This window comes from Mirounga angustirostris, unplaced genomic scaffold (assembly GCF_029215605.1).
Source record: "Mirounga angustirostris isolate CCGP_5_RB_7025 unplaced genomic scaffold, mMirAng1.0.hap1 SCAF_9, whole genome shotgun sequence".
Classification (NCBI taxonomy): Eukaryota; Metazoa; Chordata; class Mammalia; order Carnivora; family Phocidae; genus Mirounga; species Mirounga angustirostris.
In genome coordinates, this window is record NW_026991717.1 from 107,928,948 (window position 1) to 107,946,836 (window position 17,889).

Genomic DNA, 17,889 nt, shown 5'->3' on the forward strand with positions numbered 1-17,889 from the left:
CTTATACAGTACACAGATACAGTGAAGTAATTTAATCTCTTATGGGGAAACATGAAAACCTCTAGCTTATGTCTTACCACATTAATATGCAAGTGAGTCAGACTTGAAATATAACCTTCTGAGGCTATGTAGTTAATTCTTAATTTTACATGCTAATGAATCATTCCGAGATGATAAATACTTTTTCTTCTATGCACAGCCTTTATCTGAGTTTTCTTTGCATGATCCACTTCCTGTCCCAAAGAGAAGCCTTGGCTCTTTTTGTTCCACACTACACTCTCACAGGGTAACTTCATTCACATTCATGTTTTCAAGGGCCGCCTATATGCCAATGATCTTATCCATTTACAGATCTGTATTTCCGTCTACTGGCCATTTCTCTTTGAATGTGTCTCATTACACCCCAAAATAAAAGTGGTTATTTATGCTTCCCTCCTCCCCCACCAAGTCTTCCCTTTAAAAACAAAAACAAGGTATATTTCACAATTTTCTCCATTTTGGCTAATGGTATTAGCACCATGACAGCCCTCTGATCTACCTGGCTAAGCCAGAACCTCTGGGATATCTAATTCTCCCTCATCCAATCAGTTTCCAAATCTTACTTTTGGGTTGTGGGATGCTTAGGGAAGAATTCAGTTAAATCTATTTCTGTCGATCAAAACAATATTGACAACTTCATATGATTCAACCTAACAAAAACATATGAAGAGAACAAATAAGATTAACCATAATTTCTATCTTTTCTCTATTTGTTCCTGTTAGATGCATAAAAGGAAGCTTAGTTAGCATTCTAGATCTCAACAGGCTAGTGAGAGCTGACGATTGTGGAGTGAGCCTTTCTTATGTAAACATACAAACATACAGATACACAAATGAAAAGGGGTACAAAAAGAGGGGGACAGAAAAGAGTACTATAGAATATGCAAGAGAAAAGAAATGAAAATAAGCCAAAAGGGAACAGCAGTGAAAAGAGAAGGGAATGTACAAAAGAGGGGGGCAGTTACTGCCACTACCTCTGGAGTCCTGCATGGGTGAGACTGCACTTCGTACGTTGCCCACACAGACATGAGATGAGAAATCCAGATAATGGAAGTTTAGTAAAGGCTAAAGCTATGATAATTTGTGTGGTTAAAAAGAATTTTTCTTCATTTAAAAAAGATTGTGGGGCGCCTGGATGGCTCAGTCGCTAAGCATCTGCCTCGGCTCAGGTCATGATCCCAGGGTCCTGGGAACAAGCCCCCCATCGGGCTCCCTGCTCCACAAGGAAGCCTGCTTCTCCCTGTCCCACTCCCCCTGCTTGCGTTCCCTCTCTCGCTGGGTCTCTCTCTGTCAAATAAATAAATAAAATCTTTAAAAATCAATCAATCAATAAAATCTTTTAAAAAAATAAAATAAAATAAAGAAGATTGCTTGTTAGAGTTCACTAGTCATCAGTATGGGCCTAGGTGTTCTGAGAACAGCGGTAGAACAATTACTAATATTGAAGAGGAAAAATCTGTGTCCTAAGATGGCCAACCGAGCCAGGAAGAAAGTCCCAGTCCCTGCCCCGGGACTCTTCCGGGTTCTTCTCCCTGCTCCACTCACCAAAAGTACCAAGTATGCGGAAGTAGAAATGTATAAATTACCCTCCTTTGCTTGTGCTCGGGGCTCAGACCTTTGGAGATCATTCTCCTCTGAGCCCGCTGGTGTTAAACAAACCTCCTATCCTCGAAGATCTCAGAGTGCTGCTTGGTTCTTCTCTCGGGGCATCCAATCCAGGTTCCGTAACAATATCTCATCTTGATCCACTTAGTAAAGATCAGCTAACAGAAGAACCCCAGAACTGCTGTTGTGGTTCTTACTGGGATACAGGATTCTCACTTCTGAATATAATGCGGAGGGTGGAAGATATTTTGAAAGACAACCCAAAACAAACGTCTTAGGATAAGCTTTAAGGGGGTGAGAATATTAAATTCCTGATGAACTGCCATCTTTGAATACATTAGATGGGAAGTGCTGATTAATCTCTTACCTGAATAATTGTCCTTAGATAATTAGGAGTTGTTTACTTAATAACAAAATCCCTAAACATAGGTATGAATTCCTTGTCGCTTTTGCCTTCATAAGATTTAAGTTCTTTTATCAGTTGAAAGGCTATTTCATTTTATTTCCTATTAAAATATACCCAAGGGGTGCCTGGGTGGCTCAGTCGTTAGGCGTCTGCCTTCGGCTCAGGTCATGATCCCGGGGTCCTGGGATAGAACCGTACACTGGGCTCCCTGCTCAGCGGGAGGCCTGCTTCTCCCTCTCCCACTCCCCCTGCTTGTGTTCCCTCTCTCACTGTGTCTCTCTCTGTCAAATGAATAAATAAAATCTTAAAAAAAAAAAGTTAAAAAAATATATATATATACCCAGTAAAATGTTCTTTCTGTATATAAAGTACATCCCAAACATATCTAGCTGCAACTAGATATTGCTCTGATTCTGAACTCGTTAAGTTTAACTATGAACTCTGAAGGACAGACCAGCTTAAATATCTCCATAACAGAAGAGGAAGTAGCTTTTTTCCCCATTTAAACAAGAAACAAAAGAAGAAAATAACATACATTTTACACCCATTTAGAAACTATTGATTACAAAAGGCACTATACTAAAAGTCTTCTGCATATTATTTTGCATGAAATCAGAAATCGCAGTATCCTTAGAAAAAGATGTATTTCTATCTTTCGGGTATGAATGCTTATCATGCCTGAAAGATCTGACAGCATAAGCATCATACACTACTATATTTTACTACTAAAAAGTGACAATTGTATGTGAAGTATATGTTCTATTTATCAGACTTGAGTCAGAAAAAGCTAATTCCCCACAGCTGAAACTTAATGTTGCCCACTTATTGTAAGGAATTAGCTATGATGAATGTGGAATGCAGAGGTCCAGCAAATAAATGTGCCAAATGTAGGGAAAAGTTTAATGGGAAAAGGCATTCAGGAATGGGTGTGAATAACTTCACAATCTACACTTGTAATTTAACTACAACAATGCTATACCCACATTAATCAAATTGGGCTAGGATACCTGAGCCTCACAGAGAAGAAAATAATCATAACTGGAGTTCAACAGATGCTAGCCTGTGGGGTAGCAACTTATATCTAGTTTCTTTTTTTATCATAATCATTTAACCATATAAGACAGGTATTTTTATCCCCCTTTTATGGCAGAAATTGAAGCTCAGAGGGACTAACTGGTCAATGTTCTCACAGTTACTAAGGGGAGGAAAAGGGGGGACTGTGGTTGCTTCAAAACCTGTGACCCTGTGTTCACTCTAATACTATGCTATTGCTCTTCTATGTAAGTCCTGAAGCATAACGTCAACTATAATTAAGGAATACGCCTATTAGCCTTTGAGAGGGGGAATTACATGTTAACCCTACATACAAGCAGAGGAGAAAGAAAGAGTACAGGATGATTGAAAAAAACACATACTGGCCTAGGAAAAGGTTACGGTAAGCAAACATCACTGACTCTTTGGTTTTTTTTGTCTCTCTTTTCTCTTTTAAAACTTTTTGTTATGGAATTTATATGGGGTAGAGAATAGTAAAAGAAACCACCATGCACCAATCAGCCAGCATGAACAACTACATTCCTCAAGTTATTATTAGGGTGAGAGGGATCAGTCATACACGTATCATCTGAAGAGCAATTAAGGAGCTCTCGTGGACAGTAGGATGGAACCCCCCAACTCCTCCCCCTCCCTCCTTGTGGCATCGACATGGTTTCAAGACTTGACCCTAGCTCTAGGAGCAGATCTCGATTAGCTAAACCAATCACAGTAATTCCATTCTTTTAAACCAGTAATTGGTGCAGAAACCTTATATTCTTGCCAATCCATGCATGCATTCTCCTCCTAACTACAATTTGTTCAGATGTGGAACACTAATTCTAAAGTGGACCCAATCCAACTGATGGAAAGAACTTCTATTCCACGTTAATGAGAGTCCACATTTTCTATTTAAGTCAGTTTGCAGCAGAGTTTTTGTTAATGCAGCCAGAGCCACTCTAACTAATTAAAGATAATCAAATAAAGTTTTGGGTATATCACCAAATACTCACTTTATGTAAGAGTCTCCTATAAGGAAAGATTTAGGGAACATACTTTAAAAAGTCAAATTTCATTCATACTGAACCGAGGAATTTAATCTTTCATTCCCTTTAGAACATCTATCCTCTCCCCCTCCCCACCTTCTACGTTTTTTCTGTTCAAAAATAAAAGGGAAAAAATAAGATACACAAAGGAATTCCCAGAAGACTATAAAAATCGATGCTCAATAATAATGGCAGTATCCCTGATTCTAAGGATATCAACAAAATAAAAGCACAAAGCACTGAAATGATACAATATTTAAAAACTTAATGTTAAACTCCATCTGATAAGTGTTTTATTTATCTATGTATTTATTTATGTATTTATTTATTATTTATTTTCTTAAAGCGGGCTCCACGCCCAGTGAGGAGCCCAATGTGGGTCTTGAATGTACAACCCTGAGATGAAGACCTGATCTGAGGGTGCCTGGGTGGCTCAGATGGTTAAGTGTCTGCCTTCGGCTCAGGTCATGATCCCAGGCTCCTGGGATCGAGTCCCGCATCGGCCTCCCTGCTCCTTGGGAGCCTGCTTCTCCCTTTGCCTCTCTCTCTCTGTGTCTCTCATGAATAAATAAATAAAATCTTAAAAAAAAAAAAAAAAAAAAGACCTGATCTGAAATCAAGAGTCAGACACTTAAGTAACTGAGCCACCCAGGTGCTCCTGGACATTTTAAAAATACATTTATATTTTTTAATATCTAAAATAGTCATATGGTTCAAAATTCGAAAGGTTCCAAAACTCATGTTTTGGAACCTTTTTGTCCTCAAGCCCCTTTCTTCTCCCAGGAGGCAACAAATGTTACCAGTTTCTTCTGAATACTTTCAGAGATTGTCAATTTGAACATAATGCAGTGGGGTGGCTGGGTGGCTCAGTAAGTTAAGCGTCTGACTCTTGACTTCGGCTCAGTCATGAGATCGAGCCCTGTATCATGCTCTGCACTCAGCCGGGAGTCTGCTTGAGATTCTTTCCCTCTTCCTCTGCCCCTCCTCCCATTCTCCCTCTCTCTCAAATAAATAAATTGTTAAAAAGGAAAAGAAAAGAATGCAGTGAAGTATTTTCAGCTTATCAAAAAATTGACCGTGTGGTGCAACAGAAAAAGCAATAGGTTTAAGAATCAAACTAGCGAAGTCATCACTGTACAAATTACCTAAACTCTCTAAGCCTCAGTTTCCATCTTTAATGCAGGGATAAAGGGGTGCCTGGCTGGCTCCACTGAACAGCATGAGGCTCTTGATCTCAGGGTTGTGAGTTTGAGCCCCATGTTGGGTGTAGAGTTTATATAAATGAACTAATAAATTAATTAAAAAAATAAAGTAGGGAGGCGCCTGGGTGGCTCAGTTGGTTAAGCGACTGCCTTCGGCTCAGGTCCTGATCCTGGAGTCCCGGGATCGAGTCCCGCATCGGGCTCCCTGCTCGGCAGGGAGCCTGCTTCTCCCTCTGACCCTCCCCCGTCTCATGCTCTCTCTATCTCATTCTCTCTCTCAAATAAATAAATAAAATCTTTAAAAATAAATAAATAAATAAATAAATAAATAAAATAAAGTAGGGATAAAAATGGACAGTCAATATTGAGTGCCTATTACGGCCAAGTATGATGCTAAATTCTAAAGATTCAGATGAAAAACCTATTTGCTGTCTTCAAGAAGTTAGGAGATAGAACAGTAAACAATTATAATATAGGGTGATAAGTACAAGGACAGAGGTAATCACAGGATACAGGAATACAGAGAAGTATACAGAGGACACAATTCTTGGCATTAAGAAAGTAAGCAACAAATGTTATTTCCTTTCTTCTAATTAATTTTCATGTGATTTACATTCATTTAATTTCATTTCACATTCACATTTAAAAATTTATAATTCTTACAGCTTTTAAAACAGGCAAGCAGTCTCAGTTACTTTTATATTAAAACTTTTTAAAAAATGAATCAATAGGGGTGCCTGGGTGGCTCAGTTGTTAAGCGTCTGCCTTCGGCTCAGGTCATGATCCCAGGGTCCTGGGATCAAGCCCCGCATCGGGTTCCCTGCTCCGTGGGAAGCCTGCTTCTCCCTCTCCCACTCCCCCTGCTTGTGTTCCCTTTCTTGCTGTGTCTCTCTCTGTCAAATAAATAAATAAAATTAAAAAAAAAATACGTAAAATATCATGAATACAAGTATCAAACAAATAATTCTCAATTCTCAATAAACTATATCAAATTGAATCAGTGCTTTTTAAGATTTTTTCATTTTATAATGAAAAATACACTTCTAAAGAGCAAATAAACTTCAACATGTTTTAGAAGACGATAGAGTTTCACTACTGTATAAGCTTCAGTGAACTTCTCTAAGATTCTTATCTTTTAGTTAGGTAATCAGAAAAGCTTAGGCTCTAACCTATTTAAAATACCCTTTGAGGGGCGCCTGGGTGGCTCAGTCGTTAAGCGTCTGCCTTCGGCTCAGGTCATGGTCCCAGAGTCCTGGGATCAAGCCCCGCATCGGGCTCCTTGCTCAGCAGGGAGCCTGCTTCTCTCTCTCCCACTCCCCCTGCTTGTGTTCTCTCTCTCTCTGTCAAATAAATAAAATCTTAAAAAAAAAAAAAAATACGCTTTGAGCTCCTTGGACAAATGAGTGATTCTAGGTCTGGGGCAGGGAAAATAGAGATGAGCCAAGAGCATCAAATAGTGCCAGAAAGTAAAGTAATACTTAAAAAAAAAATAATAGTAAGATACAACAGCCAAAGAACAAAATAAAGACCCATAAATCCATACTGATAAAAATAAATGTCTATATAATTAAATAAATGAGGAAAGAATTCTAAATAATTTAAGCAGATAGACCCCCTTCAGGAGGTAGAGCTTAATTCTCTTCCCCTCCAGTACTGACTGGACTTAATTACCTGCTTCAAAAAATAGAGTATGGAAAGAGTAAAAGATAATAACTTCAAACAGAGAAACCTTAACCAATGGATGGAGGTTAACATCATCAGCAATAAGTAGTGTTGATGTCACTTGCCCCCTAGGGTGACATGAGAAAGATACTTCACTTCTGTGGTATTCTTTCCCCAAATCCATCATCCCAGTGTAATCAAGAGAAAATATCAGACAAATCCACATTCAGGAACATCCTACAAATACCTGGTTAGTACTCTTCAAAAGTTTCAAGGTCATGAAAAATAAGCAAAGTCTGAGAGACTATCACAGGTTGGAGGAGATAAGGAGGCTTGATGACTAAATGCAACGTGGTATCTTGACTGGACTGACCAGAAAAAGGATGTTAGTGGAAAAGCTGGTGAAATCCAAATAAACCTTATAGTTCAGTTAACTGTATTGTACCTGTGTTAATTTCTTAGTTTTGGTAAATGTATCATTGTTACATTAACATTGGGGAAGCTGGGTGAAGGGTATACAGAAACTGTAGTGTCTTTGCAACTTTTCTACAAACCTAATATTATTCAAAAAAGCACTTTTTAAAAATGTGCTTGATACATAGCATGGATGTTTAGAGGTTCTAGGTAGGAAAGGATTTCAGCGACATACACACTAGTAATGTTCCTATGCTGAAAAGCTCTTATGTCAATCTCAATTCTAGACCTGAGATGACTCAGGCAGGCTAATCATGAATGCCACCACCGAGCCATGCCCTAACACCTCTCTATTTTCATATAAAAATATAAAAAAAAGAAAATATACTAATACCCCCAAATTTGGAAAGACGCCAACTGAGGAGGAAGGTAGGCAACCTCAGAAAAACTCAGAAATAAACACCCTTACTAACGCAGGAGCTCAGCAAAGAAAGCTGCTAGGGCTTACTATATTTCTAAGGTCTCCATGCTAATTTGGGAAATGAGAAGCAGCCCACAGGAGTGAGATATACTTGGGATTTGGGACAGAAGATTTTATGGGATCTCAGAAGAAAAAAAACAGAGACCAGGTCCACCGTCAAGATTTGCCTCAGTCTCAGTGAGTAGTTTTTTTGCAAGTAGAAGTGAATCATGTCATGTTTGGGTCAGGTGATGAAGAGGTGGTGTGTCTTCACCTTCTTTTCACTCATCTGCTGGCTGGACGCAGAGGAGTTCCAAGCCCTACAGGACGCCTGAGCCAGAAAATGAAAGGAGTCTGAGTCCCCGGTCACCACATGAAAGGCTATCTGCTCACCAGAAAAACCTACATCTGACTGTAACAAGCAGTTGTGTAGACATCTGAAACATGTCGTTTAAAAAACTGCAAAACAAAACCCCAACCTCTTAGTATCATTCATCTTTTCTTTAGGTAAAATTCAAAGGGAATGAATACCTTATACTAAAGAAACACCGGAATTTCAGCAATTACTTTCATTTTTAAATCCAAGTTAAACTAAACGTAATACTATTTAGAGAAAATGTGTAATATACCATCCCACTTTGATAAAATTATTCCTATGCATCTTTCTACTCACTCTATCTGTATGTATGAACAGAAAGGTCTCCAGAATAATGTTCATAAAATGTATTTCAAATATCTGAGCGTGTGTGTGTGTGTGTGTGTAAGGGATGTGTTGCTTTCCTAGTACTTTCCTATGTTACTAAAATTTTTAACAATGATAATAACCCCGTAACTCCATAAGTACAATTATGTTCACTACCCTGATGAGAAAAGCACAGTTAATATACAGTAAAACTGGTTTCTGAATTCAAGTATTCTTGTTCCAGGGACCACATTAAACTGTCTTTGTAAGTACGTCACATTTATTTATTTATTTAGCAACTTCTATGTCCAATGTGGGGCTCCAAGATTAAGAGCTGCATATTCGGGGCACCTGGGTGGCTCAGATGGTTAAGCGTCTGCCTTCGGCTCGGGTCATGATCCCGGGGTCCTGGGATTGAGCCCCGCGTCGGGCTCCTGGCTCACTGGGGAGCCTGCTTCTCCCTCTGCCTCTCTCCCTGCTCATGCTCTCTCTCTAAAAAAAAAAAAAAAAAAAAAAAGAGCTGCATATTCTACTGAGCCAGCCAGGCACCCCAAGTACATATATATTTTTTTAAAAAAATAAGGGTAGCCTATGTTACCTGTATAATAAGCATATATCATACTTATTTTTAAAAAGGGGGTGGGCAGTAGAGCACCTGGAAGGAGCAGCTACTAATGTCTAATGTCATGGGCTAGTGGCAAACATGGAAAATCTAATGGTAGCCACAAAATCTCTATGCTGGATATTAAAGACACTTATTATTTATCAAGCATATCCAGTATCAGCTTATCTGAAGCAAAACTGCACAAGTAAAAATTAGGAATCTGGTTATTAATGTTTATTTCAGGAAACTTGGGAACAGTCACTCCTCTTCATTATCAGTATGTCTCAGAAAAACAGTACCTTGGGGTAAAAAGTATGGTTTAACTTCAGCAGAACACCTCTCAGAAAACGTTTATATCAGAAATTTAGGGAAATTTGTGTGTATAGTTTAACACAGAATTGGCTTTGAAACAATTTGCCAAAGAGCCATTTGTTTTAAACTGGGAAGAAGTGCTGAATATTTAGTGGAAGGTATGCTAAACTGACATTTGCTACAACTTCAATGTCATTTTAAATATCATATTCATTAATGACTGAGACTTAATGTCTTTGTAAATTAATCCTGCTTAGTGAGTCTGAATATGCTATTCTTATTCACACGAATGTTCAAGATACTGGTTGCAGCAACATACGGCATCTCATACACTAAAATTCTTAGGGAAAACACAGTTTTTAAGTGCAGGAATCTGTTACCAAGGAAAAGGGGGGAGGGGTAGGAGGGAATGACACACACACTTTCTCATGCAGTATGAGATACAACATTCAAGTATCAGGTTCCAGATATAACATTCAAGTATCTTTTTAAAAACAAAGACATTTTCCTCAATAACATCCTGAGATGTCAAGTTTCTCAAGTAAATCTTCTACCCAAAAGTCACCCTTTGAAGTAAATCTATGAATGCCCTACTTCTTTCAACAAGAACAATCAACTGTGTTTGCCTTTCCAGAACAACCAGCTGGTTAACCAAATAGAGAGAGAAACAAAACTTCCCCAGTCACCAGATGTCTTAATTTGGAACAGTTAGTAACAATGTGGAGTAATCCAGAATTTTGAGTTGGTACTATATGTTTACTACTTCTTTTTCTAATTCTGAATAGACGCTTTTAAAAATTAAGCAAATGGGTTCTCTTTGATAACTGCAAAAAAAGGTGGGGGGATAAAAAGAACCACTGCCTATAGCCCTAACAGATCGATGTTAACATCAAAGAACAAGCCACTTGAATATTATGTGTTATAGTTAGAAATTGATCTATCAGCATTAAATCTAAAGTCCTAAAGAATTACCCTATTCAATAATCGAAAAACAATTCTTGAAGGACTGACATGACAGGCCTAGAATACACTGGATTCAGCAAAGAACATAAGCAAAGTCCCTGCCTTCCTGGGGGGCAGTGGGGTGACAGACAGCCATAGAGACAAATAACTAATTATAATAATGAAAATAGTCAAAGTGTTATGAAAAATAATACTGGTTAAGGCAAGAAAAATGAGGCAGGAAAGTCCTTTTGGATTCAGTCATTAAAGGAAAGCCTCTCCCATGAGGTGACATTTCAGCTGAGACCAGAAGGAAATGAGGGAGCAAGGTATTGCACTGTGTGGGCTAAGAGCCTCCTGGGCAGAGAGAAACAGCAAGTGGTCCACAGCAGCTGAAGCTGAGTCAGAGAAGGAAAATGGTGTAGGAAATAAGGTTAAAGAGGTAGCCGGAGATAAATTAATAAATCTTAAAAAAACCTGAAAAACAAAAAATATGATCTCGGTCACAGTGGGGAGTCGGCTCGGGGATTCTCTCTCTCTCTGCCCCTCCCCCCACTCACTCACACTTATGTGTGTGCACATGTGTGCACACACGCTCTTTCTCTCAAAATAAATAAATCTAAAAAAAAAAAAAAAGAGGTAGCTGGAGCCGGATAAGAGCTTTGCAGGGCCATGGTCAGAACTTGAGATTTTATTCTCAAGTGAGAAGAAGGCTGGTTGAGAGCAGATGAGAGATGTTTGTCCAGGGATTGCTCAGGCTGCTGCCTGGACAACAGACCTTAGGGCCAGAATGGAAGTAGTGCAAAGGTTTGTGCAAAATTCTGGGCAAGTGATATAAAAGTGGAGAGAAGTGGCTGGATACAGGCCACAATCAGGAAAGAGAAATAAGAAGAATTTCCTGATTAGACAAGTGGGGTATGAAGAGAGGTGACAAAGATAGATGAGGCTTCAATTTCTGGCCTGAGTAACAAAGCCAATGCTGGCATGTTACTCTTAGAGTAATTACAAACTTTTAAGAAAATTACAAGAGGATTAATTAGATAATTAGACAAGTATCCAATTGTTTAAATAGTCTTTACTGATCAACTGTGGGATATTAATAGACTGGAACGCTACACGGCAATAAAAAAACCATATACTATCGGTACATGCAACGATATGGAAGAATCTCAGAACTGTTTAGTGACAGAAGCCTGACACAGAATATTATTATGATTTCATTTACACAAAATTTAAGAACAGGCAAAACAAGTCTATAATGGTTGAAATCAGAATACTGGTTATCTTTTGAGGGGGATATGGATTGGGAATGAGAACAAGAGAATTTTGTGGGTGGTGATTATGCAGATATATGCATTTGAAAAACAAACAAACCATCATGGAGGAGAATGACCCCTGGCCTCCAGCATGATTCTCACATTGAGTGAACAGCATCAACAGTTGGAGGGGGAAGAAGAGAGTGTCGAGAAATCCCTTATTTAGCATAGGTAAGCAGGGCTGCTAAAAGTTGAGAGCCGTGGAGCAACAACTTTGAGGAAAACCCTTCAGCATACCAGGCCCAACACTAAGCACAGGATATTAACAGCCCACAGGCAAAGAATTTCAAGTCTGTAGTGTACTGATGGTAACCATAGCAACAACAAAACCTAAACCAGCTCACCTACAGATTACACTATTCAATCCCTAACGCTAACAATCTGACAGAAGCAGAGAGGTGTCCATTTCCAGGAATAAATGCTATTTACCTTGGTGTTTACTACTGTTCTACATATGATACCCAGAATTCAATTAGAAAAAAAAGAGAGACACACACACAAACACAAGCAAGAAAAAAAACAACAAACTGTCAAGAAATAAGGCAATGAACAGAAAAGATGTAGAAATCACCCATTTTAAATGGACTTTAAAATGACTATAAATTGGGGCACCTGGGTGGCTCAGTCATTAAGCGTCTACCTTCAGCTCAGGTCATGATCCCAGGGTCCTGGGATCGAGCCCCACATCGGGCTCCCTGCTCCGTGGGGAGCCTGCTTCTCCCTCTCCCACTCCCCCTGCTTGTGTTCCCTCTCTCACTGTGTCTCTCTCTGTCAAATAAATAAATAAAAATCTTTAAAGAGTAAAAAAAATGACTATAAATTGACTATTAAAAACAAAACAAACAAAAAAACCAATAAATGTTGGCAAGAATGTGAAGAAACTGGAACCTTTATACAATACTTGCGAGAATGTGAAATGTAGCAGCCTCTGTGAAAAACAGCTTGGCAGTTTTTCATAAAGTTAAACATATTTTCATGCAAACATTTGTATAGGAATGTTCATAGTAACATAGTCATAACAGTAAAAGAGTGTAAACAACCCAAATGTTCATCAATGGATGAATGGATAAACAATATATGGTATATCCATGCAATGGAACACTATTCTGCCATAAAACAGGAATGAAGTACTGTTAAATGCTACAACATGGATAAACCTTGAAAACATTATGCTAAGTGAGAGAAGTCACACACAAAAGACCACATATTGTATGACTCCATTTATATGAAATGTCTAGAAGAGGCAAACCTGTAGATCAAAAGATTAATGGTTGCCAGGGGCTGAGGGAAGGAGGAAACTGGAAGTGACTGCTAATCAGAAAAACTAAGTCAGTGGACGAAGAGTGACGTTTTTAAAGCATTCAAAGGAAAGGAAAACTTGTCAATACAAAGCTCTGTACCCAGAAAAAAAAAAACCTTTCAAAAAAGAGGGTAAAAGAAAAATAATTAGACAAAAGCTGAGAAGACTCACTGCCAGTAGAGTGTAAAACAAGAAATGTCAAAGTTATTCAGCCACAGTAGTACTAGAAATCTAGATTGACATGAAAAAATAAAGAGAACTAAAAATGGTAAACATGAGGGTAGATTTAAGACTTTTTCTTTCTTTCTTTTTTTTTTTTAAAGATTTTATTTATTTATTTGTGAGAGAGAATGAGAGACAGAAAGCACGAGAGGGAGGAGGGTCAGAGGGAGAAGCAGACTCCCCGCTGAGCAGGGAGACCGATGGGGGACTCGATCCCGGGACTCTGGGATCATGACCTGAGCCGAAGGCAGTCGCTTAACCGACTGAGCCACCCAGACACCCAAGACTTTTTCTTTCTTTTAAAAATTTTCTTTTTTTTTTTTTTTTAAAGATTTTATTTATTTATTTATTGGAGAGCGAGCGAGAGAGAAACAGCATGAGAGAGGAGAGGGTCAGAGGGAGAAGCAGGCTCCCCGCCGAGCAGGGAGCCCGATGCGGGACTCAATCCCGGGACTCCAAGATCATGACCTGAGCCGAAGGCAGTCGCTTAACCGACTGAGCCACCCAGGCGCCCACTTTTAAAAATTTTCTTGAGGTGCTTGGGTGCTCAGTTGGTTAAGTGTCTGACTCTTATTTCTGCTCAGGTCGTGATCTCAGGGTTGTGAGACTGAGCCCTGCATTGGGCTCACTCAGCGCAGAGTCTGCTTGAGATTCTCTCTCCCTTTCTTTCTGCCCCTCCCCCCACTCATGCACACACTTGCTCTCTCTCTAAGTAAATAATCTTTTAAAATTTTCTTAAAAAGCAATTGACTTTCTAAAGCAAAAAAATAGTAACAACATATTAGAGTGTTATTAAAAGTCAAATATTTGACAGCACTAGTAAGAGGAAGGGAGGGAAGAAATGGAAACATATGCAGCAAGGTTCTTACAACATAATTAGGTATATTATTTTAAGGTAGACTTTACACAAGCTAAAGAAGTATACTGTAAACCCTAGAGCAACAACTAAAGGACAAAAGTGGTAAAATTAACAAACCAATAGCAGAGATAAAATGTAGTCATAAAAACAATCCAAAAGAAGGCAAGACAGAAGAAAAAAGGGACAAAGAAAAAAGGAACAAAGAACTGAAGAAAATAGAAAATCTAGAAACAACTAGCAATATGGTAGATTTAAATCCAACCATATCAACAATTACATTAAATATAAATGATCTGAACATCTCAATTGAAAGGCAGAGATTCTCAGGTTTGTGGAGGGGAGAGGAGAGGCAAGATCCAACTATATGTTGTCTAAAAGAAACCTATTTTAGCCAAACTATGGAAAGAGCCCAATGTCCACTGACAGATGAATGGATAAAGTAGATGTGGTATATATACAAAGGAATACCTCAGCCATCAGAAAAATTGAAATTTTGCCATTTGCAATGACATGGATGGAACTAGAAAGTATGCTAAGCCAAATGAGTCAATCAGAGAAAGACAATTATCATATGATCTCACTCATATGTGGAATTTAAGAAGCAAAACAGAGCATCATAGGAGAAGAGAGGAAAAAATAAAACAAGATGAAAGCAGAGAGGAAGACAAACCATAAGAGACTCTTAGGCATAGGAAACAAACTGAGGGTTGCTGGAGGGGAGGGGATGGGGGATGGGGCAACTGGGTGATGGACATTAAGGAGGGCACGTGATATAATGAGCACTGGGTATTATATAAGACTGATGAATCACTGACCTCTACCTCTGAGACCAATAATACATTATATGTTAATTAATTGAATTTAAATTAAAAAATAATAAATAAAAGAAATAAAAGAAACCTATTTTAAATAGGTTTAAACCTTATATTTTAAATATAAAGTAGGTTAAAAGTAAATGGACAGAAAAGGATATACCATACAAACACTATTAAAAGGAAAGCTGCAGTATCTTATTAATACCAGACCAAGGAGGGGGCACCTGGGTGGCTCAGTTATTAAGGTGTCCTCATGATCCCAGGATCCTGGGATCAAGCCCCGCATCAGGCTCCCTGCTCAGTGGGAGGCCTGCTACTCCCTCTCCCACTCTCCCTGCGTGTGTTCCCTCTCGTGTTCTCTCTGTCAAATAAATAAAAATCTTAAAAAAAAAAAAAACAACCAACCAGACAAAGGAGAAGTCAGAACAAGAAATTCTCTCAAAATTGACCATAGACCTAAATGTGAGAGCAAGAATTACAAAATTCTTAGAAAAAAAACAAGGAACCTGTGACTCTAAGTTAGGAGGAGATTTCTTAGAATACAAAAAGCGTGTACCAGGGGTGCCTGGCTGGTTCAATCAGAAGAGCATGGGACTCTTGATCTCAGGGTCATGAGTTCAAGCTCCAAATGGGTGTAGAGATACTAAAATAAATAAAAACTTAAACAAACAAACAAACAAAAACCATGTACCAGAAAAGAAAAATTTGAGTTAAAATTTAAAACTTCTGCTTTTTGAACAAGAGTGATACGAGGGACAGTTCATATGAGAATTTCCTAGGTTAGATATAGCTTGCTGAAAGGTGTGAAGTGTGGTGTGAATGTGTGAGTTGCCATGACAGGCTGGGTTACAAAGATGGTCAAAGAGGGTCACATCACTAGCTCCTTTGTAGGCTTACCAAAGCAGCAGTAGCAGGTATAGCTGTAAGGTGGGGAGGGGAGGGGGGGAGGGCGGGGTATCTTCAGGCCACTGGATCTAATTTTTGGCTGTAGTAACTTAGAGATCAGTGATAGCCCCCGTGCTTTTGGGTAAGTACTCTGAGGGCATTCCCTTCCCTCCTACAAAAAGGAAAAAGGGTAGCTGAGGGCAGAGGATTTATTAAGCTTTCCCTCAAGGTCTTAAAGACCAAAATATCTTGGTTATCCCAAACAATGGGGTATCAGTCTCTTCACATGCATTGCTTCATTTAACCCTACCAATAACCCTAAAAGATAGTCTTTATATTATTGCTTTTTGGATTAGGAAACAGAGGCTTATAGAAATAGGTATTGCATGGTAGTTAAGAGAATGGATATATGCTCAGGTTCAAATCCTGGTGTCACTAGCTATGTCTTTCAGCTTCCTATTCTTCAAACAGGGATAACAGTTGCAACATCAGAGGGTTGTTATAAGGCGTAACTTAATTACTACATGTTAAATGCTCAGAATGATGCCTGGTACAAAAGAAGAACAGCAAGTGCCTGTACAGAGAATTTCAAAGAAATGCAATGGTGTCAAATGATAAACCTGCAGAATAAACTATTAGATATAAATTCTACTATCTATCTATTTACACATACACAAACACACATAAAGTGAATATGTATATATACATATCTATGTATACGCACATACCCATGCTGTTAATCATGATAACTGAGATTTAAGTGAAAACGTATACACGTATGGGCGCACACACACAAGGTGGGGGGGAGGGGAGGCAGACTAGATACATCTAAGGTAAATTCACAGTATGAAATATTCCTCAAAAAAGTCACCAAATGGAAAGATCCTTTAACATATTAATAATTCTTTAAATTTCTGCTGTTAACCAGTGTTATCCCAATATCTTGCAATCATGTCAACATATCTCACACAATCAGGCAATATTTTATAAATATTTTTAAATCGATAGTTAAAGATACTTTCCTTTACATTCTGAAGTAGATTCACTATCTAATACTCCAAACTGGGTGAATGCCCAAAAGGGATCTGCTGAAATAGAAATCAAAATAATGGCAAAACCCTTGAACATAAATATTTATAGCTTTATACTTGTGTAAAGATACAGTAGGACAGATGAGTTCTCTTAACTACTATGCACCAATATCGTGGGAAGATCAGAATCTAGTTAAATTCTAAATTCATTTCCTCTCTTCTGAACACAGTGAAAGATCCTGATATCAGAGAAACAACCAACAAAAGGCATAATTCTTGAACCATCTTGCAAAAGCCGGATATTAAGCGAGAAAAAAATTTCACACTTATAGATCTCACATGAAGGATAAAAAGGATTGGAAATAATGTACTACCGATTTTAAGTTTACCACACACCTAAAAATGTTTAGCTTAGACTTAAGCTACCAAACTCTTTCAATTCTTGCCTTCCTTGCCCTTGGAATTAACTACAACTGCCATCTAGCAAGAGGTCCAAAAATTAGAGAATGGAAAAAAAATCATTCAGGACTTAACTAGGAAGTCTAAACAGACAGACGCTTTAACTGATTAGTAATGATTGAAATTTCTGCTGTTAATCATGATAACTGAGATTGAATTTTTCTTACTTGTTCTTTCCTCTCTACCCCATGCAACATAAATTATCACCTCTATGTGAACTCCTAGATTTTACCCTCAATCTTGATCTCGCTTCAAAATTCCAACCCCGTATTTCTTTTTTTTTTTTTTTTTAAAGATTTTATTTATTTGACAGAGAGAGAGACAGCGAGAGAGGGAACACAAGCAGGGGGAGTGGGAGAAGGAGAAGCAGGCTTCCCGCCGAGCAGGGAGCCCGATGCGGGGCTTGATCCCAGGACCCTGGGATCATGACCTGAGCCGAGGACAGATGCTTAACGACTGAGCCACGCAGGCGCCCCACAACCCCGTATTTCCAATGTCTGCCTAGACCTCTACCCCTGAGTGTGCTGCCAAAACTTCAAAAATACCCAAAGTATAACTCGAATACCTGTATTCTTCATCTCTGTTAACTATACAATCTT

General features: G+C 38.6%; 1 protein-coding gene across 4 annotated transcripts in view; it reads right to left on the reverse strand.

Moving 5' to 3' along the window:
• Positions 1 to 17,889, reverse strand: part of LOC123861678 (sphingosine-1-phosphate phosphatase 1) — a 113,653-nt gene that overhangs the window by 12,484 nt on the left and 83,280 nt on the right. Inside the window, exon 2 of one of the 4 annotated variants that reach the window (XM_064571155.1) lies at positions 8,897 to 9,037. The exons of the other annotated variants lie outside the window; for them this stretch is intronic. The gene's annotated coding sequence lies outside the window, so the exon portion shown is untranslated. The remainder of the gene's footprint in view (positions 1 to 8,896; positions 9,038 to 17,889) is intronic. 4 annotated transcript variants of the gene reach the window in all.